The 25,658-nt window shown below is 39.7% G+C and overlaps 1 pseudogene across 1 annotated transcript; it reads left to right on the forward strand.

Annotated features, from left to right (window-relative positions):
* The first annotated feature begins 24 nt into the window (after nucleotides 1–24).
* Nucleotides 25–24,436, forward strand: LOC110482161 (uncharacterized; annotated as a pseudogene). Its single transcript, XR_014953608.1, has 6 exons — nucleotides 25–8,279; nucleotides 10,427–10,663; nucleotides 11,189–11,278; nucleotides 11,958–12,035; nucleotides 13,765–13,860; nucleotides 24,277–24,436. The product of XR_014953608.1 is annotated as an uncharacterized LOC110482161 (transcript).
* Nucleotides 24,437–25,658: the final 1,222 nt, after the last annotated feature.

Raw genomic sequence — 25,658 nt, forward strand, 5'->3', positions numbered from 1 at the left:
AAATAACAACTTTGCAAAAGCCTGATAAAGACTGATGTTGATGTCTCTGGGTTCTGTTAATTTCTCTTCCCCAAGATTCCTCATTTAAGCTTCAAGACGTGGTTTTGCAGGAGAGTGCTGGAGGTTTGTAACTGTTAGGTCAGTTCAGTGGTAGTGCAGTTTTATTGTTCTCAAGGGAGAGTTCTCCTGGTTATTCTTGGTAAGCTGCTATTAAAATAACACCAGAAAGAAAATCAGGTTTTGGTACAGCTGACTCCAGCCTTGGGTAGAATTTTCTTTTTTAAGTACTTACTGGAATCGGCACAATAGAAGTTTAAAAATGTAGTAAACCCTGTACCCAAGAAAGTAGCAACAAACCCGTTTGAGATGAAAAGAAGTTCCTAAAAAAGACAGTTCCTAAAAAAGCCAAAGGCAACATGACTCTGTGATGCCAGTTTTTCATTTGGAGGCTGTGGCTTGTTTTGTTTTTAGCGTCTGCTCCATCAGCAAGATGAATGTTTAAAGCCTGGATTTGGGCCTTGCCTGAGCTGCCACCAGATGAAAATAATTAATTGCCCTTACTACTCTTGATTACCTACTCCCTCCTGCTGCAGTCAGAACAAGACATAAATCTTGTTGCATCTCTGGGATGTGCGCTGTGTTGCTCGGCTGCTGCTTTTTGTACATTCCAGCAGGCTCATGGAGGCTGCTGCAGCCCACAAACTCTCCACAAGGCAAGCACTACTTGCTGCATCCACTTTGGCACAAAGTAGCTTGTCAGCAGTCAGAGTCAGTATTTTTAAATTTTGGGGTGTTTTTTTGTAGTAGTGGAAGGAATATTGGTTGTGGTTTCTGTGGCTGCAGATGGCTAAGTGGATGATCCAGGCTGGTTGCCTTCATTTGGGACAGTTTCACATTCCTGTACCCAATGGTGGCTGGTATTGTTTCCTTGTGGTCATCTCAGCCACAGATGGGTAGTATGAATTGCATATTGAAGGTGTTTGCTTCCACTCAGTTGTAAAAGAAAATTGATTGAGCTCAGTCTAGAATCCAACAATTGCTTAATGAGAGATTAGAGGAGCTGAAGTCCATCATCAGACAAGCCAGCTACTATCCCCAGAGAAGTGTTGGCATTTCTTGCTTTCACTGCCATCTCTCTTCATTTTGTTAACCTTTGTAGAGGAAATCTGGATTTTTGTTATGCTTTTTCAATCAGTATCTGAGGAGAGAGAAAAGAAGAAGTGTATTTTTCAGGCGTCTACAGTAATACTGTGTAGCAGTGTGTCTCATTAATGTCTTTTGTTTATGATTTTTGGTGAGGCAATTTGAGATTCTGCTCTGCTCCAGGTAGTTCAGCAGTATGTATGAGGTAGTGTAATGTTTGAGACTGGCAGTAAGCGTAGTTTCCAGAGTACACCTTGAGGTATGGCAGCAGCTGCCAGTGGTATGGAATAAGAGCAGATGAAGTGTTTTTCAGGGCTGACAAGGTGCTTGGATTCTTGCTGTGCAAACAGAGACAACTGGCTACCCTCTCTCTCCTCCTAATGCTGGTTCAGAGTGACTTGCATATTGTTCTATTTGATCAACCCTCCATCAGCCTAGACCTCAGGAGTCCCTCTCATCTCTTGAGTGATCAATGTGTGTGCCATTTTGTAGAGTGGTTGAAGTACCCTTCTCCACCCAACAGAGCTGATAACATGCCAGGCAGTTTTAAGTCTATTTTATAGCCAGAAAAAGTTGATGACACATGTTCTGATGAAGCAATGTCTGTCCTTGAAAGCATGAGCCATCTCTTCCCAGTGTCTGTTTTTTTTCCTCTTGCTGATGCTGTGAGGAGCCTGCATAGTGTATATGATTATGACTTCTTTCTCTATAAACTTTTCCTTCTTTACTTTGTCTTTTGAGAGGTGGGTTCAATGCAAAGAGGCTGCAAAATTTGCATGTTTTTTATTAGCTATAAACAGGTAAAATCAACTGACCGCAGTGGTGGAGTGGATTTAATATTAACCTGCTACTTACTGCGTACAAGTTCTCTTTATTCAAAGTCACAATTCCTAGTCTTAAAAGAATAATAAGAAAAAAGGCACTCTTGTGCTACCGTAGTTAGTGTAGCAATGGATTTTTCCATCCCCTGTGTGTTGCTCCAGGCTTTTCCCACAACTTCCCACAAATTTATGTGTTGAGATTATTTTTCTGGCTTAAGTTCCATGTTTTTGATAATCAGTGTATTGTAGGAAAGTGTTTACTGGAAACTTGCATAACACTGTTCTTTCCAGCAAGTGACTTGTTTGTGTCCTGCTCGGCCTGCTTCTGGTCTAGCACTGATGCTTTACCAGTGCTGGGTGAGCAGCTTTTTGCTGATTAGCTACTTAACAGGTTTCACTACTTGGAGCTCGTAATTTCAGCTTTGAAGAGAGAGTAGTGATGCCAGGAATTTAATTTTAATAAAAGAACAGTTTTTAGAATATTGGTTGATAATATCCAGGTTTGCTGTAAATATCTGCCTCCCACTGAGACAGCACACTATTTATCAGAAATGTCTAGACCTTTTGTTAATGAAGAATGCACCACCATTCTTTGCCTTGACTTCGGAAAATAAAATTACTTTAGTTTTTTGATTGACTTGATAAGAGTGTTTCCCATCTTCAGTTTCTGACAAACACACAAATCTCTTTCTGTGCTTGGGTTGCTGTCAGGGAGTATTACAAAAGCTGGGCTTGACTATCAGTAATTGCTTGGGGTGTTCCTTTTCTCCTGAAGCAATTGTGAATTCAGTGGGACAGTGACTCCCTCTTTTATTGTAAAGTCAGGACTATAATCATTATTCCACCAGCTGAATGAAGAATGTGATTTTTTTTTTTCCAAGTGGGTAGCACATGTCTGATTTGAGCTGCCTCTCTGAGCCATCCTGTCTCCTGTTCTGGTGGGTGTTGGAGACAGTGTTTGTTTTATTCTCTGTTGTGCAGTTCTTGTGGCAGTGGGCTGCTCAGTCGTGAGTTCTGCCAGAGCAGAGGGCTTGGAGGAGGGAGCTCAATGAGTGTAGCTGGACTGTGAGCTTACTTCAGGTGTGAGGTTTCATGGCAGTCTGGCTTTGAATTTGTAACTTGTTCAGGATGTTTGCCTCTAAACACTGTTGTTACTAGTCCATTAACTCTGAGATCTTAACAAGTAGCTTATCTTTTCCCAGGAGAAGACCTCTCCTGAAAATACAGTATCACTACTGTCCATGGAGAGAACTGTGTGGCTCCTCAGTGATGTTTCAGAGAAGGGTTTTAGCAAACCTTCCTCGGCATTAAAACCAGGAAATGGACACCTGGTGTACAGTAACCTTTGACACTTCTTCTCTGATGTGCTCATCTGTTGCTGGGAATGTTGTCTTGGCTGAAATCTCTGATTTGCAGCTGGTGGTAACAGCCAAACACAAAATGTTAGCAATACTCGCTGTGGAAGACCAGTGCTGACTGCAGTAACTTTCCTCAAGATCCACAGATGCACACAGAGTTGTAAATGCCATTAAAGCATCAGCAGCTTGGATTTCGGTTTATAAGCATCCCTAGTATAATGCAGAGAAGGTTTTAGTTGGACACAAAACTAATTAAATGCTTCAAAGTCCTATCTTCTTTTACTCGGGCTATTTGTGGCAATGTGCTTGTGATGGAAACAGTCTGTGCTATGGTCACTCTCAGGAACTTGCCAGTTTTACTCAGTTCCAAAATAAATGGGCTGCTTTAAATAATTTTGAAATTGCTCATAGGAGGTAGGATTATCCCATATTTCTGGAACATTAAACGTTATAATCATGACTACATGATTACAAACATGAGTGAATTTCTTTATAGTTTGTTAATGGCATCCTAAGCAACTTAAAACCAAAACAAAATCCAAATTAACTAAGAGAACCTGTTTGAGTATTACTGATGACATCACTCATAAGGGGAAAAAACTTCAAGTCTGAAGAGCACTTGCATAGTGGATGTTTTTAGGATAACCTACAGGAATTTTTAAAAATTGTATTTTCAGGAACTTAAATCTTATCTGAATAGTTAATACTTGAGTATCTGAGTTTGAAATTAAATTGTGTATTTACTGCTAGCAAAGTTTATACGCCTTGCTTCCATAATCAGTTCAGGCAGCTTTTACACAGCCTCTCCTCCAGTGAAAACATATTCAAGGATGCCTTTGTTTCAGCAGCATTTTGTTGAGCTTTTGTTTCATGTGAGTTACACAAAGCTTAGAAACAGTCTTTTGTACTTTAAAAAGGGAATGAGTCTGAAATAGTTTTTGATTAGTAGAATACGTTATGTAAAGTTGTACTTTGGAAGCAGGAAAGTGTTTATGTTCTAGGAAATGCATCTTTAAAACCATTTTCTCTCCCATAATTTTACTATTTAAGCAAATACTTTAAATAGATAAAGAGGTGAGAATGTGTGTTTGGGTTTTGACTTGAATTCTAGTAGCAGGTATATGACCATTGAAATGTTCTAGTAGCTGGATTCTACTTGCCAGTGGAGACCAGGCTGTGGCTGTAAGCAGAGTGTTTCACTGTCACTGTGATTTCAGAGTGGGGCTTTCAGAGACATGGGTGGCTTTCATGTCTTGGCTTTTATTGTTAGGCTGTTTTGGATTCTCTTTCATTTACCAGAATGTTTTAGGGTGATACATAGCATTTACACACCTTTTTTTTCTGGAGGAAATTTATTCTCTAGGGTATGTGTTAGTGAGATCTTATATCAGAATAGACACCTTGTGTTTTATTAGAACAATTTGTCCTCTTAGCTACAGGCGTGATACAGAGCAGTAGTTATGTTATGGAGAGACAGCCTTTGAAAAGATGAAAAATATGTTGAAAGGAGGTAAAAACATCACTTGACTTGCTGGTGAAATACTGAAGCAAAATGATCTGTTACCAATCAGGCTCATTAGAAGTGAAGGGAGAAGAAAAATGTGTTTCCATGGAACATAACTGCTGGGCTGATAAATATTTTTTCCCTCCAAACACTTCTGATTTTACAAAACAAGCACTGTTACACTGCCCACATACCCACAGAGCTTAAAGTCCTAAATACAGAATTTACCTTCTTTGTTTCATTCCAGTGACTTTTAAGAAAATGTAAATCTATGTGCATTTCACTTTGTGTTTGCTGCTAATGACTGAAACCAGATGTGGATTTAATCTTTTCGGATTTTAGATTCCCCACATATGAAACACAAGAAAGAACTTCCAAACTCTACCTGTGTAGTAAGAAGACCTGTAAAATTCTGTAAGGAGAACTTATTTTTCTTTCTTCATATTAGGATATTTGCGTGTAGCCTCCTGTCTCAAAGCGTGGTCCTGTAGTATTTAATAAAATGAGAATGAGCTAATAAATTACTGGAAGTTTTTTTAAGAGAGCTTCATTTTTGGAGTACGAATCTGCTATCTGTTACCTCAGCTAAATCGAGGGGTAATGGAAGCTTGTTGCCTATCTATATCAGTTTTCATTAATACATCAGAATAAGGAATCCGTTTTATTTTTGGCAGGGAAAACAAAATCCAGTAAAAACATCAGACTGAGAGGTTAATTCTGTATCTTATTTCCAGCCTTCTCCCTTTTCTTTCATCAAAAAGGATCAAGTTGTAAAAAACAATAGTTTGCAAAATAATATTAGCCCGCAACAGTAATATTCATTGGCTTGGTTTCTCCATTTTACTTTGTGGAAGTGTAAGTCATGTGTTTTGCATATAGCAGGTACATGAAAATGTAGATTAAAGGGCATTTCTAGTTGTTCCATCTTTTGCTATTGATACAAACAAATAATGAAACTGCTTTCATAAAGATAATGCTGTCAACAGTATTATGTAGACCTGGTGAAAATTCTTTGCCAGAATTGTTCTGTTGGTTCTATTTTACTTTGTAGTACTGTAGATCAAGAATATTAAATACTAAAATTTCTTGGGTTACAGGTGTTAAAGAGGTACTGAATTTTCCTTACAGCTGTATGTCACCATGAGGAAAAGCATCCTGCCACAGGAGGAGGCAGACAGGGAGCAGGAGTGCCCTGTAGCTCTGTATTCCCAGCTGAACTGCAGGGGGCACAGGGATATAAAATCTACTGATGTTCATCACCATGCTTCTTTGCATACAGGAGGCTGCCACTGCAGCTGAGCCTGTGCTTAAAATGAAGGGATTGTCAGCATAAGCTTAATTTCAAATCTGTCTGTTACTTTGAGAGAATAGCCTTTTACTGGTTTTACAGAATTTGGCAGGCTGAGTTTGCGAAGCTGTTGTTTAGGATTAGGGATCAGGGTCAAACAAGGATGAGATGTTTTCTTGGAAGAAATTAAATGCTTCACTGTACCCATGTTTATTTTTAGAGTGAAATTGCTTTATGACTTCCTAATGAGCTTAAAAGTTGACAAGGATTTAAGCTGTATCTTGAAATACCCTGAACAGTGAGAGATGGCACCTTAGCTAGTCTGAAATACAACTCCAAGCCACTAGCAAACAATTTCACCTAGTGTACTGTTTATCTGTCTGATTAGAATAGCTATCCTCCTAGTTAATATTCACAGAAAGCAAAGTTTCTGGTTACAGTCACCTTGTATTTTCTTATTTGAGACGAGTGTGAAGAAATGTCAGGAGATAATCCTGCCTTGCATTGTGAATTGTCAGGAGGAAAGGGAGCCACTGCTGTATTGTGATTGTTTGTGCTGCTTCCCATTGATCAACTAAATTGACAATCAGCTCCACTGTCCTGAGCAATGTGGTTTAGAATAACCAGAAATATGGGCTATTTACCAGCAAATAGTGATATCTCTGAGTGTCAGTACAGTCGAAAATGTGATTTAACATGAAATTTCTTGCAAGAAAAGGCCAATCATGCCTTCCTTGTACAATACAAATAATCCTGTGATGGGGTTATCATCTTTTCAAGACTCACAGAAGGGTCTACACATGACGCTGCCATACTGTCCATTTCCATTTCCTAGTATTTTTAGCCATCCTAAAACAGAGAAATGAAGAATCCCAAGGGGGCAACCTTCTTTGGCAGCAGAAGATGAATCAGTGTGTCCAGCATGAACAGTCTTGTCCTATCCTTGTCTTTTTCCACCTTAGATCTAATAGAGATTGTGATATCTGGGTTGCTGGTAGCAGTAGCGTATCTGTGTGTTTGTGTGTGTGAACATAACCGTTCTGCATTTAAATAGGAAAACTGAAACTTAAAGAACTGTTAAATCTGAATCAAATACCTGTTAAAACATGTGAAAGTCACCATGTTCTTCGGATTGCCACAAACTTGCTGAAAATTGTATTTGTTAGTTTGTTTTCTCTATTGATGTATCTTATTTATTTGGCATCAGGCTGCTTTTTGCCATTGGATTTGTATCACTGTAAGAAAATGCAGAAGTAAGATTTAAAGAAAGCTTCAAAGAAAGATAAAGGTTACTTTGAAAAATTACTTCTAAAATTCAGTGAAATTTAGGTATGTAAGCAACCTTGATACAACTTGTCATGTATAAACTTCTGAGCTAGAAAGGTGGAGTATTTTGGATGCAAATAAGTAATGGGCATTTTGGGATAACTGAACTATAATCACTTTGTAAATCAGCAATCCTTAAAAGATCAATTAAGTGTTGTGCTTTCTATAGGTACCATTCAACAAAAGAAACATTTTATTTTATGAATAATGAAGAGGGGAGTGACTTAATAGTTTTTTTTTAACTCAGGCAATGAGATGAGATGGTCACCGAAGGTCTAAGTACTCTTGTTTGTTTTCTCAGTAGTACACTTTATTGAAGACTGTTGTCGATCATTAATTCTTCTTTACGATGCTGAAGGTAGGCTTGGTCCCATGTTCTTATAAGTCCTTAAAGGCTTTCACTATTTTCAGCAGCCTCTGCTTGCTCTTTGTATCTCCAGTAATGCCCATTAACTGGCAATGTGTCTTTGTGGGACTGAAGATACTTCTAAGGGTAAAAATGGGAAATGCAGTATTTGCAAGAATCTAAAATACCTCGCAGAACTTGCCAGACAGTTTCTGCACTTATATACCTCAATTGCTTTCTTAAAAATCTGTTCATTGTCTTTTTTTTTTTAATGTCCTCTTTCTCTCAGGACTCTATTAAGTGGCTTCCCAAGTCTCCTAAACTGTACAGTGGCCATAACTGGAGCTCCCAGGGCTCTCGCTGGGCCTCATTGAAAGGGAAGGAAGGTTTTCATGGTGGTAACCTGTACAAACTCAGCTCTGCTAATGGAAAATGGAGAGAAGGAAGGATCAGTCCCGAGCAAGAAGCAGAGGAACTCGAGGATCCTGATGATGTAAGTACTCTTGAAATCGGGAGAAAGAATGTGTATCTGTGAAGAGGCTGTAGCTGCTCACACTGCTGTGCAGCAGAGCACTTTGGGTTTGAGGAACCTACACTGCTTATACTCTCATGGCCTTGCTTGTGCAGAGGGTACAGAGCTATGTTCAATGTTTTATTCCTTCACTTTGCTTGCAATTAATTCATCCAACGCTCAAGAATACAGTTTGACCTGCAGGTTAAGATGAGTAACCTGAGCAATGATGAGACATGTTTTTTTACTTTACTCCTGCTTATGCCCCCAGTTAGCAAGCTCCCTCCATCTCTTTCAGGTAAGTGGGTTGCTGGCAGCACCCGGGGCTCAGCATCTCCCTAGGCCTGGATGGTAGAAAAGTGAGGTTGCTGTGCTCCTCCACTGCATGTTAATTTTGGGTGATGCTCTTCCAGGATGCTGATGTCTGTGAGCCCCTGCCTGCTGTAATTTCTCCAGCCTGCGCCTGCCAGGTGTCTGTCACCTGTGCTGCAGCCTGGCTGTCCTCTTGGTCCTAGCCAGGGAAAAGGAGGTGGTGATTGCACTTTTGCAGCCTTTTCCTTTCAGGGCATTGCTTGCCATTCTTCCTGATGTTAGCTGGGAGATGAGGCAGGAACTGGGGCTCCTGCTCCTCTTCCATGACCTCTGCTTCCTTCCTAGCACCTGTGGGTGCTGCTGGTGTGCCCCCTCCTGCAGCCCCCAGTCCTGGCTCTTGCTCATGGCCTTCATCCCCACAGCACCACAGCACTGCAGACGTGTCTGGGTTAGTCAGCCTGGCATTGTTAGGAGAAATCTCTCTCAAGAGAAAAAAGGTAATGAATGTTTTATGTGAGTCAAAGCTAAGCAAATTCCCTTTTAAGTGAAAATCGGAAGCAATCATGCCTCGTGTACTTTCCCTGGGGTTGGCAATGCTTCTTTCCATCCCAACCAAAAAGAGATTGTGGAAAAGTGCCAATATAGATTGAAAAATAAACTGTCCAGTGGGGTTCTGCACAGCTGCTCAAGGTAATGCCACTGCTTTTTATTTTGGTATTAAACTTCTAAGCTTAGAAAAACACTTAAGGGGTTTATTTTCAGAGGTGTTGATGTGTGTTTGCTGCATCATTTTACTGCCAACAGAAGATAGAAGGATTTGGGCAATATGAAGATCTGATTTTACATGAACCCATCAAATAAGAAAAAATCAGCTAAATATAAGTAAAGCATTCCTAAAATGTGAACAGAATTTGAGATTGTGTCTGAATTTAATTTAACCCTTTGCCGGGAATGACTGATAGCTGGAAGACATGACTTTATTTTGCAGTCAAACTTATCTGAAGTTTTAATTGTTTAGTGGTTGTATTTTAATTGTGTATTTTTCTCTTCAAGCCCTTGTGGTTTAGTTAAACATAGGGTGACATTGTGAGCTCTTCACTGCATCTCAGAGGAGGTTAATCCTAGAGCCTAGAGTAGGCTTTAGTATGCACCACCTTTGAGGTTCCATTTCCAGAGGACTCCTTAATCATTTAAGTTTGCAGGTCTCCACTCACTGCCATTTGCAACAGAAGTCAATCCAATGATTGAAACAAAGTCTTAGATATGTAGATGCAAGGTAGGGGCTTGCCTTCCCTCTCACACCTATGCTTCCAAAATGGAATGTGAGCTTTGAGGACCTGTAAGAAGTGTTTTATTTTCTGTATGGAAATAGCTTTCCTTTGCCTTGTGTGTGTGGTTTCTTCCCCCAGAAGTGTGGATTCAGTGCTACAGAACTGCCAGAGGCTGCCCAAAATAGTCTTGTTCTCATGCTCTGCCATTTTCACAGGGCATTGCAGGATTTATGCACATATGGATATGTGTGTGTTACATGTGCTTGTGTTGCCAGGGAATCTAGTGAAAGGCTAAGCGAAATCCCAGTCCTCTCCCTGTTCCCTCAATTTCAACCCCAGTGTCGAGGGCAAAACATGCCCAGAGAAATAATGGTAAAAGAAATCTTTGTATGTTTTCGTAAAGCTCCAGTTTTGTCTTCAGTGAAATAAATTCTATCATACAACAATGTGAGAGTGAGGAACAAGTCCATGTTAGCGCAGGTAAGGTCTGTGTTTCAGATTCTCCTTGCTGTTGCTGTGTTTACCTTTTTTATCTTTAACCCTCAGGAACCTATTTCCAAGTTTTCCGGCAGCCTTTTTGATAGCAACGAAAGCATGCGAGATCAGAGAAATACCAGAGCAACGCTTCAAGAAAAGCACAAGTTGGCAATGAGGGGGAAGACTCTTCCAGGATCCAGCAGCCGGGCGCAGCCGCCAGCGGCCGCAGCAGGCGGCTTCGCCAGCGAGGGCGGCCGGGGCGCGGAGGAGCTGCGGGCGCTGGATGTGCCGCAGCCCCCGCTGAAGGTGTGGAGCTGCTGCGTGGGCTGCGCCGGCTGCTGCTGGGGGCCCTGCGTGTCTCGGGGGCAGTCCCTGTGTCTGGGGGGAACTCCTCTTGGGTGAGGCAGTTTATGGAAGATGCAAAGAACGGGGGACATTGCATGGCAGGTATCATGAGGCTTACCTTAAAGAGAGTAAGCTGAGGGTTGTCATTGCTCCCCATGGCTTACATGGAAAAAGAATTTCCTATTAAAAAACCCCAATAAAGCCCACTTTCCTTGTAGTCATGTATCTCACTTTATACACGCAGCTTTGGTATTGTGAAGCCAACTCAAAGGTAAGTGCAGGTGGGCACTGAGCTGTCTTCGTTCAGTCCATGGTTTCAAAGCATGGTGATAAGTCTTGTATGTGCCATTGTTGAAGTGTAGGCTGGGCTCTCCAGGGGCATGTCTGCTGGTGTTCAGAGTGGGAGGTAGATTTTCAATGCTCACATAATTAATAGGCAATATTTTTGATTAATCAGGTCACTTAACCATTGTAATTCTTTTCCAGGTGACCATTACGGTGTGCAGTCAATTGGGGAGTCTTGGTATTAGCATTGCTGGTGGAAAGGGCTCATCTTCATGTAAAGAAAGTGACGAGGTGCATTTCAATATTAAAAATTTATCTAGTGATTGTTAGGAATAAACCGATGAGTAGTTCCTTGAGTTATTGTGTTTTGTTGTTTGCTTTCTGAGATTGTCCTTCCTGTAACATTTCCATCTTTCTAAAGCTAACAAGGGTAAACATAGGTAGCTTATTTCCCAGAGTAGAATCTGGAATTAGATTTTGATGGACAGCTCCAGAAAGGATGATTTGGGAGAGATGCCCGAATGTAAACCAATGATTTTGAAAAGGCAACCTGATGGTTGGAAACATTGTTGTCTAATTCTCATTTTCTGCCTGAATTTAGGGTCACTCCCTTGGCAATCCACATGCCTCTCCCATCTCATTTTCTTATTCCCAGGAGCTAATTTGATTTAAGAGAAATATTTCACACATCTCCTCACTGATTGATCTTTTAAATAAATCTTTGTTTTCCAGTGTGTTCCCCATGGCACAGTGTAAACAATTACTGACTTTTGTTCATTGTTGTATGTGTCAGCTGTAGAGGCATTTTTTTTTTTTGTCTTGCTAATGGGCTAGGCATTTAGTTTTTCATTTTATGCAGGCAACAAAACAATAAGTCTTGAAAATTAATTACTTCCCGTTTGCTTTTTACATCATTGGGAGTACAGTGGGAGAAACTGTCAGTTCTGAAACCTATGTTTTGTGTTACCAGGGAATCCTGATTGCACGGCTGCCAAAAGATGGTCAATCAGACTTGGCTGGTGTACAAGCAGGAGACAGAGTGGCTGAGGTAGATGGGTTGTTTGTCACTGTGGAATGTGTTCTCTTGTTGTTGTCTTTAAATCAAATCACTTAGAGTTGGGGAACTTGACATTCAGATCTAGGCTTGCCTTAGCCTTTTAGATGCTTGCCATTATGAAGAAATTATAAAAACATTAAATTTTTGTATTCCTTCTTATTATGTTGTAGTTGTCAGATCTTTATGTTCATAGTATTTAACAAAATATTATTTACTTAAATGAATGATTTACAAAGGAAAATAATGGTCTTAGTAAGTGATTATGTAAGTATAAATGCAATATGTGATCCAAGAAGTTTTCCTGTGACAGGGTATTAGATTTACTAGATAAGTTGATTGCAGTTACAACAAAGAATTATAAACTAGGTGAGCTTTTTTCCCCAAGCTAGTTTTTGGTGGGATAAGAACAGCTCAAAGTAACTCCCCTGATGGAGGTTTGCAGTGCCAAGGGATAAATGTGCCCCTCAGGCTGCTCCACCTCAAGCCTCATCTTTCCTAGCAGAAGCCACATTCTTGAGCTTCAGAATTTCCCAACAACAATGGGGAAAAAATGGTCACATACAGTTTTGTGTTACATACTTTTGATATACCATTTGGTTTCTGCCTGCTGAGAATGGTGGAGTAGGAAGAGAACCTCTACAAAATTACTTTAAGGTGAAATTGATGCATATTTTTTTCAGCTCTTGTTCTCTTAAACTGTCATTTATACTTGGTTAGATTAATAGTTTTTATTCTAGCATGGTCAATGTTGAATTAAGGTGGGATAGAGCAAGCAATATTGTATGTCTGTTAAATTGTCAGGAACAATGATACTATCTGTATCAGCCAAAGACTTTAACGATAAATTAATCTACTAATTTTGTAAAACTATGCTATGGAGTTATTAATAGAGGGTGATGTTCCATAATATGTAAATATTGTGTTAGTTTGACAGTTCTTAAAAGGTTAATTGTAGATAAACATCTGTATAATTTTACATTTTTTCTTTTATGAAAGGCATTGTAACAAATGGGAGAGAATGTAAATAATTATCTACATATTTCACATTATCATATGATTGGGGAAAAAAACAGGATTTTTAGTTGCTGTACCTTTACCTTCTGAGCAGAGTTTCTGGTCAAGTTACTATCTTAAAAATCAACCCCATTGCTCAGGTTCCTCCATGAGGCTATAATTAATTATTTATTTTGGGGACTATTTGGAATATACTTTGTGTTAATGTCTGTTCACTTAATGGATAGTGAAACAAGTAAAAAAGAAGAAATTCTGTTCCATTCTGTTCTACCCTGCTGTTTTTGTGCAACTAGTTAGGATTTCTCCATCTCCCACAAGATGGCAGAATCATTCATCTGTTTAAAGAATGTAGAAAACAACTCTCTGTTTTTTGTGTGTGTGTGTGTGAGACGAGAAAGAATTAATGAGGTGTGCTATAGAAATACTGCTGTTTTGACCACAGGACTAATCTGTGTACAAATAACAAGCACTTTCCTCTTACACTATGTGTAACAACTTCTTATTCTTGAACTGGCAATTTCAACAGTTCAAATATAAAATTCACCAAAAATGAGAAGCAGCAAGAACTGCAATTTTATTTGCTTTTGTTGTACAACCACATGTAGCAATAGGGCCAGGTGTTTGTATGCTAACTTGAGAGGGAGGGAACTCCTCTTCTTAAACAACATTCAGAATAAAAATATGTTTCTGGTGTTTTCTTTTAAAGGCAACCTTTGTTTCAGAGCCTGCTGCCCTTGATGCTGGTCCTACTGAAGCGTCCCCCAAGGCCAGCCCCTCCCCGACAGTCAACCATGTCATAACAGTAAGTAGGATGGCCCCAGTAAATAACAAGTCACTCTTACCTGAGAAATTTGTGTTGTCTTAATATTTTTGTTGTCTGTATATGAATGCTAGTAAAGACTGACACAGAACTCAACACATATCAAAGATCAGATACCATACCTGGTGTTTAGATGGCTGTCACTGCAGCTGGGACATGGCTTCTGGAGGAGCTCAGCTCCTGGGTGAGCACCCAGATAGCAGAGCAGAACTTTTGAAGCAGTCTTGTTTGGGGAATTTAGGGTGGTGTCCATTTCCCCAGTCTGAGTCATTCTGTTGTCTGGACCCTGTCTCTAGCTAATGGAAGGAGCAGCATTTCCAGGGTCCCTCTTTTAGGTGGGAGAAGGTGAACTGCTACCTGGAGGTGACCATTTTCATATTCTGATGGAAGAGGGTACTTATGTCACAGGCTAAGACATGCCTGTATTTTAGATGGCTGTTGAGAGAAAGCCTATTGCACATTATGTCACAGAAGGCAACAGCTGAGCCTGCAGGGTGGCTCTTAGAAATCCACTTTTTTGAACTTCTCTATCAAGTTCAACTCTCTGAAGACCTACCCTAATCTTCTATGTGCATCACTGAAACTATGGCTTTACTAGGAAGATACAATAAGATCAAGGTATCTGAACAATAATTAAGGTCAAAAAGCATCTTGTATGGAGCTTGAAGTACCAGGAAGCAGCAGCTGTTTCTCCTATGGTAAATGCCAGAGAAATGCTTTGATTCCTCTTCTTTCAGTTTTTGTTAAATCTTTCTCCATGAATATCATTCACAACCCAGCTAATGGCCCAAAAGTCAAAGTATGTCTATTATATAAAGACTATAATCAAAGACCATATCAGTTTTTATTAACCATTTCGATAACTAGCGTGATTTGTTCGTTGACTGAAAAAGTGAGCAAATAGATCATGCAACTGTTGTTCTCTGGTTTCCTCTGTTAGTCACTGACATGTTGAGCTACAGTTCTTGTCCATGAGATAGACTAAGAAAGGCTTTCCCTTCTATTAGCTTCTTAAAGAAACTTATTTTGAGGCCTCTGGCCTCCAACATCGTCTTGAGATCATGATTTAGACCAGTTTTATTTTCCAGCTTAAAACTTTCCCAAACTTTCATCAGTTTGGGTTTTTTTTTGTTCAGTTTTATCTGGTAGCTGTTTTTTAGGTTTTATCAGCATTGCAGGAAATATGAGGCTTTTTGTTAGAGGAACCACACCTTGGAAGGTTTATTCATGCATTGGTGTTTGCATGGATCTGTTGCCGTAGTATCTGACTTCTAGTATTTTCATCCAAAAAGGAGAAATTACTGCATTTTTATGTTGTATGCCTCCCTTTAAAGTTCTTCAATTGTAGTGGGGGGAGAAGGCAGATTAGACTGAGATACTTAACTTGGAGCAGAGTACTCAGAGGGAGTCAACTGGCTGAATATGTTCCGAGTGTCAAAAGTAACCAGTGTGCAAGTTCTTTTGTGAGAAGCATTTGTATTTCTGGTTTTGTTTCTTTTGAAATCAAAATCTTTGGATTGTAGCAAATGATATGTTATTTCCTGTAACCTGGAACAGCATTAATCAGTTTTAGGGATTATGCATTTGTGGGGAGTATCCTGCTGACTTGGGGCTGCTCAATTCCTCATCTGTTCTCACTTTGAAGTTCCTCTCATTCCTCAGTAACTGAAGGAAATCTTATTATCTGAAAAATGTTTAGAGCTTGGCTTCTCATGGAGGAGTTGCTTTGCATTTTCAGATAAGCAGGTGGCAGTAGGACCTTAATGCAGAATCTTCTGTGCTGGGAATATAGGAAGGTTCATTTCCTTTGTGTTTCTGATCAGGTTTCAATAGAAGATGTTGTGTCTACATCAAGGGAGGGAAGGATTGAAGCATAATGGCAGAGAAAACAGAGACTCCTATTACTATTCTGCAAAAACTGAGTATGTGCCAGATGGTGTCATCCTCTCCCTCTCTTCCATGTCATCATCCTGCTTTCCAGCAGATACTCTCTTCATCTGTTTGTTTTTATTGCATTTATTAAACATCCTCTTTGCATATGCACTCTGTGATAATATTTGTCTCATTCTTGCTAGCCACAGCCCACCCCATCTCTGAGCCAGCTGCTCTGGCATTACAACAGGCAATGCTGCTGCCAGTTCAGGTTTCCTTTCTGTTTTCCACAGGCATGGTTGCTCTAACTGCTTCTAAAAGGCTCACGTAATTGTTAACTCATCCAGCCAAACTCAATTTCAACCCCTTTGTGTCAGCTTTAAGATTTCATGACAGTGTGAATGACCAGTAATTAATTGGACAAACGAAATGTTCTTTCACAGTGAGTCATTGTTTTGCAAAGGAAAAATGAGAATCTTGCTTGGTTTTAATTATAATTGAGTATTTTGCTGACATGTAGATAGAGGGCTCAGAACTTTAATTACAAATAGATAGTTTTTACATACAGTATTTTATAGACTTGCCTCAGTTATGCTAATCACACCTCAAAAACATGAAAACATATTTTACTTTGTTTTATATATGTATTTAAATTGAACTTAAATTAAAAAAAAAAATCAGGGATATAAACAAATGCCCATGCTGACTTTAACAGAAGGAACTTTAACTTGGATTCTGGAGTCTTCATTTCATTTTTGTTGTTTCCTATCCATCCTCTCAAATATAGAGCCAACTCTTCAGAATCTTTCTCTATCATAAATATTTTTATTCAACCTCTGACTGAAATTCCCAGAGGATTTTGTCTTACTGAATGGAGAGTGTTGACAGGTTTCAGCATCTTCTATAATTTTGTAACATGCATCATCATGCCATCTTCTTTGACTCATTTTTGGGGCTATTAACATAATGAGGATATTAGATAGTTTGTAATGAATATCAAGTCTTCAAGATACTTTAATCTAGTATTTAACTTAAATTGTTAGCATGTTCTTTGATTTAATTTTATGCCTTTGCCTGAGAATTTCCTCAATAATATCTTTTCATATAGTTCATCAGGAGAATAAGTATCACTGATACTAAGATTTTCAAGGAAGGTTAAAGTAAGAGTTACCATTTAAAAGTGATTGTGTGAATAAATAAAGAAATAAATAAAATATGAAGCTTATAAGTACTGAAAGAATCTGAAGAACTTCTTTAGAAGGTTAAAAAAGCCAAATTTTTGGCAGCTCTGTTGAAAATGCAGAGATACCAAACGTTCCTAAATCTGCAAAAAAAAAACAACAAACCAAACCAGCCAGACAAGTGTACTAGAACCTGTAACATGTATCAAAATGAAATCCTCTTGTGCCTACAGAAAATGCATAAGCAGATACACCATCTTCCACAGTATTCAGTTGCTGTCTTCTGCCTTTGTCTCATATTGTTCATATGCAAGTTGTGAGAAATCTCACATGGATGAGAATCCCAGCAGATCTACCTTCTTCATTTCCAGGTGATAAACACTTTTCAGGAAGAAACCAAATCTTTAAAAATCTAATTATCAAAACCTTTCTTTATTCATCTGAGCATGTCCTAAGCATATCAGAAAATTGAAATCATACAACATAACATAAAACTTTTGTTTCTTTAATCATTGTCTTACTTTGTTGCATTTTAAAAGCAAACCCAGTGGGGTACTCAGGTCAGAGAAGCAGTATAAAAGGAGACAACTAAAGTGAGATTCAGAATGTCCTTATCATGAACAAAGCCAGGTTTCTTCTTAAGCTTGTTTCAAACAGTAAAGACCTTGCTCACATCACATACAGTGTTTGACTGACCTATAGCACCATAAGGTCTACTACTTTAAGTTTCTTATGAGGAATTGCTTTATCCCTTCTCCAAAATATTTTCATGACTCTTTTATTCTTGTCAGGTAAGGGTTTTGGTGTTTTTATGTTTTTTTTCTTTTTTCTATGCTGACAAGCTAAGTTTGTTTTAGAAGTCAGGGATCTAACTCTCCACAGCCTCGCATCTTGTGCAGGTTTACATATGTTTGCAAAGAAGCTTTGTGAGCCTTGTTGGTTTAGCTCACCTTAGACATCGTGTGAGCTCCAGTGCAGTGTGAGCACCCGTGTGCCATGTGATTGCCTCCTCCATTTCATCTCCTAGTTTGCTTCTGCTTTTATCTGAGCAACTGAGTATTTCTGAGTCATGATGAAAGATGGAAGATAAAAGGTGTGAGTCGCAGACTCTGTGTTTACCTCCATGGTGTAGTGGTTAGGGAACTTATTTTGTGAATTTGAAATTAAGTTCCTGCTCCCAACAAATGCTTCTGTTTGCACAGTGTATCTTTTTCCTCTCTTCCTTTTAAGTGTTTTTCTCACCCTCAGTTAAAACTGACTCATTTCAAACTTTAAGTTCTTGGATTTTGCAAAGCTTGTAATTAACAATGCTAAATAGGAAAAATCTTTTAAAAGGAGAGGACATTAATTGATCTTTTCAAGTTACCATATTAAAATACTTCCAAGTTGGAGAAAATCCACAAAATGAGCCCATCATATGGTAGACAATATAAGCACTGCAGACAACATGAGCAAAAACATGCAAAAGACAAACAGACTCAAGCAAGCACCTTGAACTGTGCTGTAGGATAGAATATTATTTGAGAATGAAAGAGGATAATTATTTAAAAAACTGCACAAATGATAAGCAATGTCCTCCTTGTGAAAGGCATCCTCATGGACTCTGGGAGTACTGCAGGGGAAGAGACTGCACTGAGTTCCTGCAGGCTTTCAGACAACCACTGTCTTTCACAGGGGTGATGAGTTTTCTTCAAAAAATCAAAGGGTTGGCAACTTGGACCATGGGTAGCACTGCTTATGGGGGTAGCACTGCTTATGCCTTTTAAGTCTCCTGATGTGGTCAGAGCAGTGCATTTTCTTTGATGTTTTCATAGCATCAGGCCATAAATGATTACATGCTTCTATGAAAGCACTTATATGAAAATCTGTAAGTCAGGTTCCAGTGTCAGGGAAGTCACTATCCAGTGGTACATTCGAAGACGAATAGAGCAAGGACAATTTTTCATACACAATTTGAATCATCATGCCTTTTGTGTTTGACAGTGTTGCAGATATGACATGATGAGGATTGATCTTCCATTTTTGTTGTGAGTTGACAGAGCTCCATCTTTCATGTCTTGTGCATTGCCCTTGGGAGGCACTTGGCAGAGAGCAAGAACAGAAAGGAGCTTTGCTCTAAATGTGACATGACCAAATGTTATATATCCTGCATGCTGGAAGACAGATGAAACATGCAAGATGTTCTCTTGCTATTCCAAGAAGTCGAGAAAATCCTCAGTTTTAAAACTGGGCTGTAAAATATATCAATATCTAGAAAATTCACACAGAGGAAATTTCCATAGAATCATAGAATAGTTTGGGTCAGAATGTACCTTTAAAGGCTGTCTTGTACCCCACTTGTAGTAACCCCACTTGTAGGGACATCTTACACTAGAACAGATTGCTCAGAGCCCTGTCCAACCTGTCCTTGAACATTTCCAGGAATGGGGAATCCACACCTCTCTGAGCAACCTGTTCTAGTGTTTTACTGCTTGTCAGGTTCATTGAATTTCAGGAAATCACACTGAGCTGAATTAGATTTTAGAGTAAATCACTGTGCACAGTGTTGGAACAGCAATGGGGAAGAGGGATAGGCTGGTGGGGTAGCCCCTTCTCAGGGCTGCACACAAAACTGAGGCAGCACTTCCAAAAGCTTGGTGCCAAAGCTCCTTTCTCAGTGCTTGAGAGTGGTGTGGCTGCTTGAAGGGCAAGGATGAACTAAATTATGTGCTGCCCTCTCCCAGCCCCAAGCAACAAGAGGTGTTGTCATGAGCTGGTTGCTCCCTGAGTGCAGCAGCGTAGGTCACACAGACTTCCTTGTGCAGAGATCTTTGGTAGCCAAGGGTAATGAGGTGCTTCATCCATGCCCCATCAAAGATTTATCTTCCCCAGAGCACAGGAAAGGTTTATACCCCTCTCCCCATCTGGCTTTATGATTTCTGGTGTTTGGCCAGAGGTCAAACACAGCAGTGAAATAGCATTGTAAAGTGCTGGGGAAAGGGATGCAGCCAGGGATTTCTATGAGCAGGGGAGTTGAGGGTACACCATAAAACACATGCTTCTTGAAACGTCCCTGATATGCTGTGAAAAGGGAGCTGTGTTGAACGCCTGGAAGGGGTTTCCAGATTCATTTGCTTTCATACACAGCTGTGCATCAGTTGGGTTCTGCCCCACGCCCCTCGACCCTGCCCCAGCTGTGTCCAGCTGCTGTGCCTGCTCCTGCCTGGAGGTGGGACTGCTTGTGAGTAATGAACTCACAGGGAACTAATTGGATCTCTTTCTCTCTCTTTGACTTGTATTTACTTGTTTCTTTTTGGGAGTAAGGTAGTTTTTTTTCTACTGCTGCTGCCATTACTTCAATTAAGAATGCCATTGGTTTTGTTGTGAACTGTGCAGCTCAGATCTGCTCCTTCTCTGCTGTTCTGTTGCATGCATTTTTGAATATTCTTTTAAAATTTTTTATTTAAAAGTCCAACTGTGTAATATTTTTTAGGCATGAGTAAATGCCCTACTTTACTAAATTTGATTTAGTTTCTTCTGTGAATACAGTCATTATCAAATATGATCTTTTGCATCTAGCAAAGTACTGTTTTCATTGTTTAGTGAGAAGTCTAAATTTCCTGTTCAGGTCTAAAAAACTACTTCCATACCCAGTGATGACAAAACAGGTATGACTAAGTATAAAATCATAACATTATTCGTTAGGTTTACATAAACCCCTGCACATGCTGTGTTTATAATTTTGTGTTAATAACAACTGTATTGATAATTTTGTTTTCCGCTGTTTTCCTCAGTTAAGGATACCATCCTTAGCACTGAAGCCAGTGCAGATCAGCTGTAAATTCAAATTTCAAAAATATTCATTATTTAAATACAATTTTCAATATAAGCAGAGCTAGGCAGGCATTCATATTGCAGGTATTTTCTAGCTGGGAATATTTTCTTTTAAAATTTACGTGTTTGAACTAGAGTTAAAAGTATGTCTGGTTTTCTTCCTAGAAAAGGTCAATCCAAATTCTTTTTTCCTGCCCTTATTCCATCAAACTTTGGCCTTTCATGTGTCATTTCACCTTCTGATTTGTAGCCTCTGGCCCCAGCAGCTGGCCTTGCTGCAGCTGTGACTTGCCCTGTCGCTGCTGTCTGTGCCTTTGATGAGAAGCTTGGTTGTAGCTCTGACTGTTGCCTTGAGAACTTCCCTCTCTGGCTAATATTGGAGTATGGACCTGTAGGCTGGGAGAGGCCAGGGGAAGGGAAAGCCTTCTAAAAGAAAAACAAAATGATGGGGTTTTTTCTGTTCAGTTTTAGTTTTGAAAAAATTATAAAAAGACATCATGAACCATCTTTTATGGACTGTTCTGCAACGTTTTGGACAGATACTTTGATTAGAAGTAGATAAGGAAAGCACATGTGTGTATCTGGAAGTTAAAAATTATTGGATGTTAACCTGTTAGCAAGACATCTCACTTACCACGTTTTATTTTAAAAACTGCTTTCAAACATTATAGCTAGTTAATGAAATAATTTTTGCAGCCAACACTGCAGGTGAATTGCCCCAAGTTGTTTAGATGTCTTTATTTTACTTCTTCTTGCAGAGGACCAGGAGTGCACAGGCAGCCCCCTATCTGTGCTCCAGTTGAAGGACTCCAAGTTTCAATGTAGGCTGTTAATCCCATTAAATGAGAGTGTCTGAAATAATTTGATTTTTAGGTATGTGTGATTCAAGCAAAACTGATTTTTTTTTTTTTTTAGTCTAGAAAGTCTTAATGATTATATTAAAAAAAAATTACACAAACAAGGTAATGGAAGAAGTTTCCACAGTGAACCCAGTGGTTTTGCTACAGGACATGTCCATTTTGAAGTTTACTTTTTAGGCACTGAAAATGTAATTTCAGGGGAAAATGGAAAAAGAGTAACTTGTTTCAAGTAATTAATGATGCATTTTTCGGAAAAGGTATTCTATATATTTTGACAATTTGAGATTGAATAGTAGTTCCAATATTACTTAAATAATGATATTTAAAGCATGATGATGGAAAGTGAGTAGGAGGACTTTGCAATTTCAACAGAAGAATTTTAAACAAGTTCAAACACTGCTGAGTAACTACCAGTGGAGAAAACAATGGAATAACAGAAAATCTAGATAATTTGTCCTCCTACACTGGCATCATTTTTTTTTTTTTGCAGAATTATCTGTAGAAGATGGAAGTTTCACACCTTCCCACATGCCTTAGACAAGCAACTCAGGTGCCTGTACTGGAAGGGTTTTCATTATTGCCATCCTAAATGTCTCTGTGTTGCCCTGTCTGTAATGGGCAGTGGAAATATTATTTGTGTAGTAAAGAAGCTGAAATATGCAATTTTTCAAAGATCAATAATTGATATGATTTATGGTTCTTAATTAATCCTTTATTGCTTTCAGGGGGATGAATTGAATGAATTATGAAGTTAAATTAATTTTTCATATTTACTTGCTTTACTTTAAAAAAAAAATCTTAATTTTTTTTTCACCTAGAGAAGGTTTTTTTAAAGATTAGCTAATGAGAGGAAAGGGTAATTTATCCTAATTTTGCTTTATCAATGGCTTTTTGTCATAAAACAAAAAATGAAAGGAGGACCAAGGGGAATCATTCTTTACTGGAAGTGGTAGGAAACAAAAACAAAGGATAAGGAAAAGTCTGAGGTACTTAATGCCTTCTTTGCCTCAGTCTTCAATAGCAAGACCAGTTGTTCTCTGGGTGCCAGTCCCCTAAGATGTAACACAAGGATAGGGAGTAGAATGAAAGCCCCATAATCCAAGGGGAAATGTTCAACACCTGTTGCACAGCTTAGACACGTACAAATCCATGGGGCCAGATGGAATCCACCCAGGAGTACTGAGAGAGCTGGTGAAGTGCTCACTGAGCCCCTTTCATCATCTCTTGGCAGTCCTGGCTAACTGGGAAGGTCCCAGCTGACTGCCAGTTGGCAAATGTGATTCCCATCTAGAAGAGGGGCTGGAAGGAGGATCCAAAAACTTCAAATTGACTGGCCTAATCTTCTACTAGTGACCCACTTAGATGTTGTCTACCTAGAATTTAGTAAAGCCTTTGACTTAATTTCTCAGAGCATTCTCCTGGAGAATCTGGCTGCTGATGGTTTGGATAGGGGCACTGTTGCTGGGTGAAAAACTGGCTGGATGGCCCGGCCCAGAGGATGGTGATGAATGGTGCTACATTCAGCTGGTGGCTGGTCACTGGTGGTGTTTCCCAGGACTCAGTACTGGGGCCAGTCATCTCCAACATCTTCATCAAAGATCTGGATGAGGGGACTGAGTGCACCCTCACTAGGTTTGCTGGTGACACCAGGCTGGGTGGGAGTGTTCATCTGCTGGAGGGCAGGAAGGCTTAGCAGAGGGATATGGACAGGCTGGATTGATGGTCTAAGGCCAGTTGTGTGAGGTTCAATGATGCCAAATGTCAGATTCTGCTCCTGAGTCACAACAGCCCCATGCAGAACTACAGGCTGGGGCAGAGTGGAAAAGGAGGAGCTGGGGGCTGGCTGCCCAGTGGAAAAGGACCTGGGGGGTGTTGGACTTCAGCTGACTGATTATGAACCAGTGTGTGTCCAGGTGGCCAAGATACAGGCCAAGTGGCATCCTGGCCTGTGTCAGCAGTAGTGTGGCCAGCAGGCAGGGCAGGGATTGTCCCCCTGTACTCAGCACTGCTGAGGCCACAGCTCCAGTGCTGGGTCCAGTTCTGGGCCCCTCACTGTGAGAAAGACACTGAGGGGCTGGAGTGAGTCCAGAGGAGGGTGATGGAGCTGGGGAAGGTCTGGAGCACAGGTCCTGTGAGGAGCTGGCAAGGGAGCTGGGGGTGTTTAGCCTGGAGAAAAAGAAGCTTAGAGGAGACCTCATTGCTGTCTACAGCTGCCTGAAAGGAGATTGTAAAAAGTAGAAGTTTGATCTCTTCTGCCATGTAACAAGTGACAGGGCAAGAGGAGATGATCTGAACTTGTGTCAGGGTAGGTATATACTGGACATTAGAAAAAAAGTTTTTATAGAAAGGGTGTTTGAGCATTGGAACACATTGCCCAGGGAAGTGGCTGAGTCACCATCCCTGGAGGTATTTAAAAGACATGTAGTTGTGGCACTTAAGGACGTGGTTTAGTGGTGGACTTGGCAGTGCTGGGTTAGTAGTTGGACTTGATGATGTTAAAAGTCTTTTCCAACCTGAACAATTCTATGATTCTATGATTCTCTATGGTGTTACACCTCTCACATATTTTTTCTTATCACCTGTTTCCCCTGTCCCTTTAAAATATTCCCATTAAACACTTCCCTGCTCTTGACTTGATTCTTTTCTCTGAAATCTTTCACATCTTGCTGAAGATACCTCGGATAATCCTCACACGCCCTTCCACTTCTGATGAAGATGCTGACCAGTTGCCCCCAGACCCTGAAGACTTTGAGCCCGAGGAGCCTGACAGTGCAGAAGGTCATGCCTATTCAGACTGTCTGAGCAGTGCTTTTTATCCTCCCTAATAAAGTACTTTTCTGGTAGGAGTTCATGGGTGGTTTTCTTTCCCATTGTTTGATTACATTTAATGTAGTACTTGAACCGCTATGCCTTATTTATAGTGAAAACCATTATGTGGAGGATGGATTGGTGAGGAGAACCCTCTTTGTATTTCTTTGCCTTGAACTTCCTTCAGCAAGAACTTGTGAACCTGGAACGAAATGCACTGGGTCAAGTTTTGTGAATGTTACCACATGTTTCAGTAGCCACTTGTAAAGGTACCCTGCAGCACCTAAATGTAATGGAGAAAAAAGCAGGTGATTTTTATTCAGAAGGTACTTCACCCATTTGGAAACACACTGAAAACAATTGTATAATTGTGTGGGATTTTTAAAATCTTGTGTCCATGTTCTGTCTATACAGCTCATCCTTCTATATTTCCCCAGGTTCCTTTGATTTATCCCTTTTAATGTAATTTTCTATGATAATTAAAAAAAAAATCTGTCCTGTTTTTTTTTTCACCCACTGAGAAATGTTATCTGTGTTGGAATTTTGTATCGCATTCTCTTGTAATAAAGAGCAGTTTCTCCAGTTATATCAGTAATGTGTATCAGATTGGAACAGGACATGTAAGTCGTATTGTATTAAATCCAAATGCAGGAGGCACCTTATGCAACCATGTACCTGAGAGTGAAGTGAGAAGCAATTTCTTATGCATGAGGAACTGTCTGAAATTTACTTGTTTCCCCTGACTTGCATATAAGCAGAACACTTCTAATTTGCCTTACTGCAGTATGCCTGTATTTCATGTATATATATATGTGTGTGGGTGTGAGGTAAGCATTTAAGAGCAAATTGTCCTGTACAACAGTTTTCAGTCCTTTAATTCTCTTCACTACTATTCAGTGCATTTGTTTCAAATTCATTTTAAGCTGTTTAAGAACTGTTTGGGACTGTTCTTTTTTTGGGGTTCCATGGTGCTGCCTTAACTCAGAGGTGGGGTCTGGCCCTGCTAGATTTGAATGCCATGACTTTCTTTTCATGTACATTAAGAGTGCATTGATGGTTTTTACGATGTTTATACAGTTTGTTTTCCTGTAAATGGGATATAGCACAACTCAGTAACCTGGCAAATTCTCATATTTTATTCACATTCTTGAGAAAGATTTTTCAGGTGATCATTCATATATAACTTCAATGAATGCTTTTACAGAATTAGAAAGTTCCCAGGAGGGTATGGCTGACACAAAAAGAA

The sequence above is a fragment of the Lonchura striata genome, chromosome 3 (assembly GCF_050655825.1).
Source record: "Lonchura striata isolate lonStrDom1 chromosome 3, ASM5065582v1, whole genome shotgun sequence".
Lineage (NCBI taxonomy): Eukaryota > Metazoa > Chordata > Aves > Passeriformes > Estrildidae > Lonchura > Lonchura striata.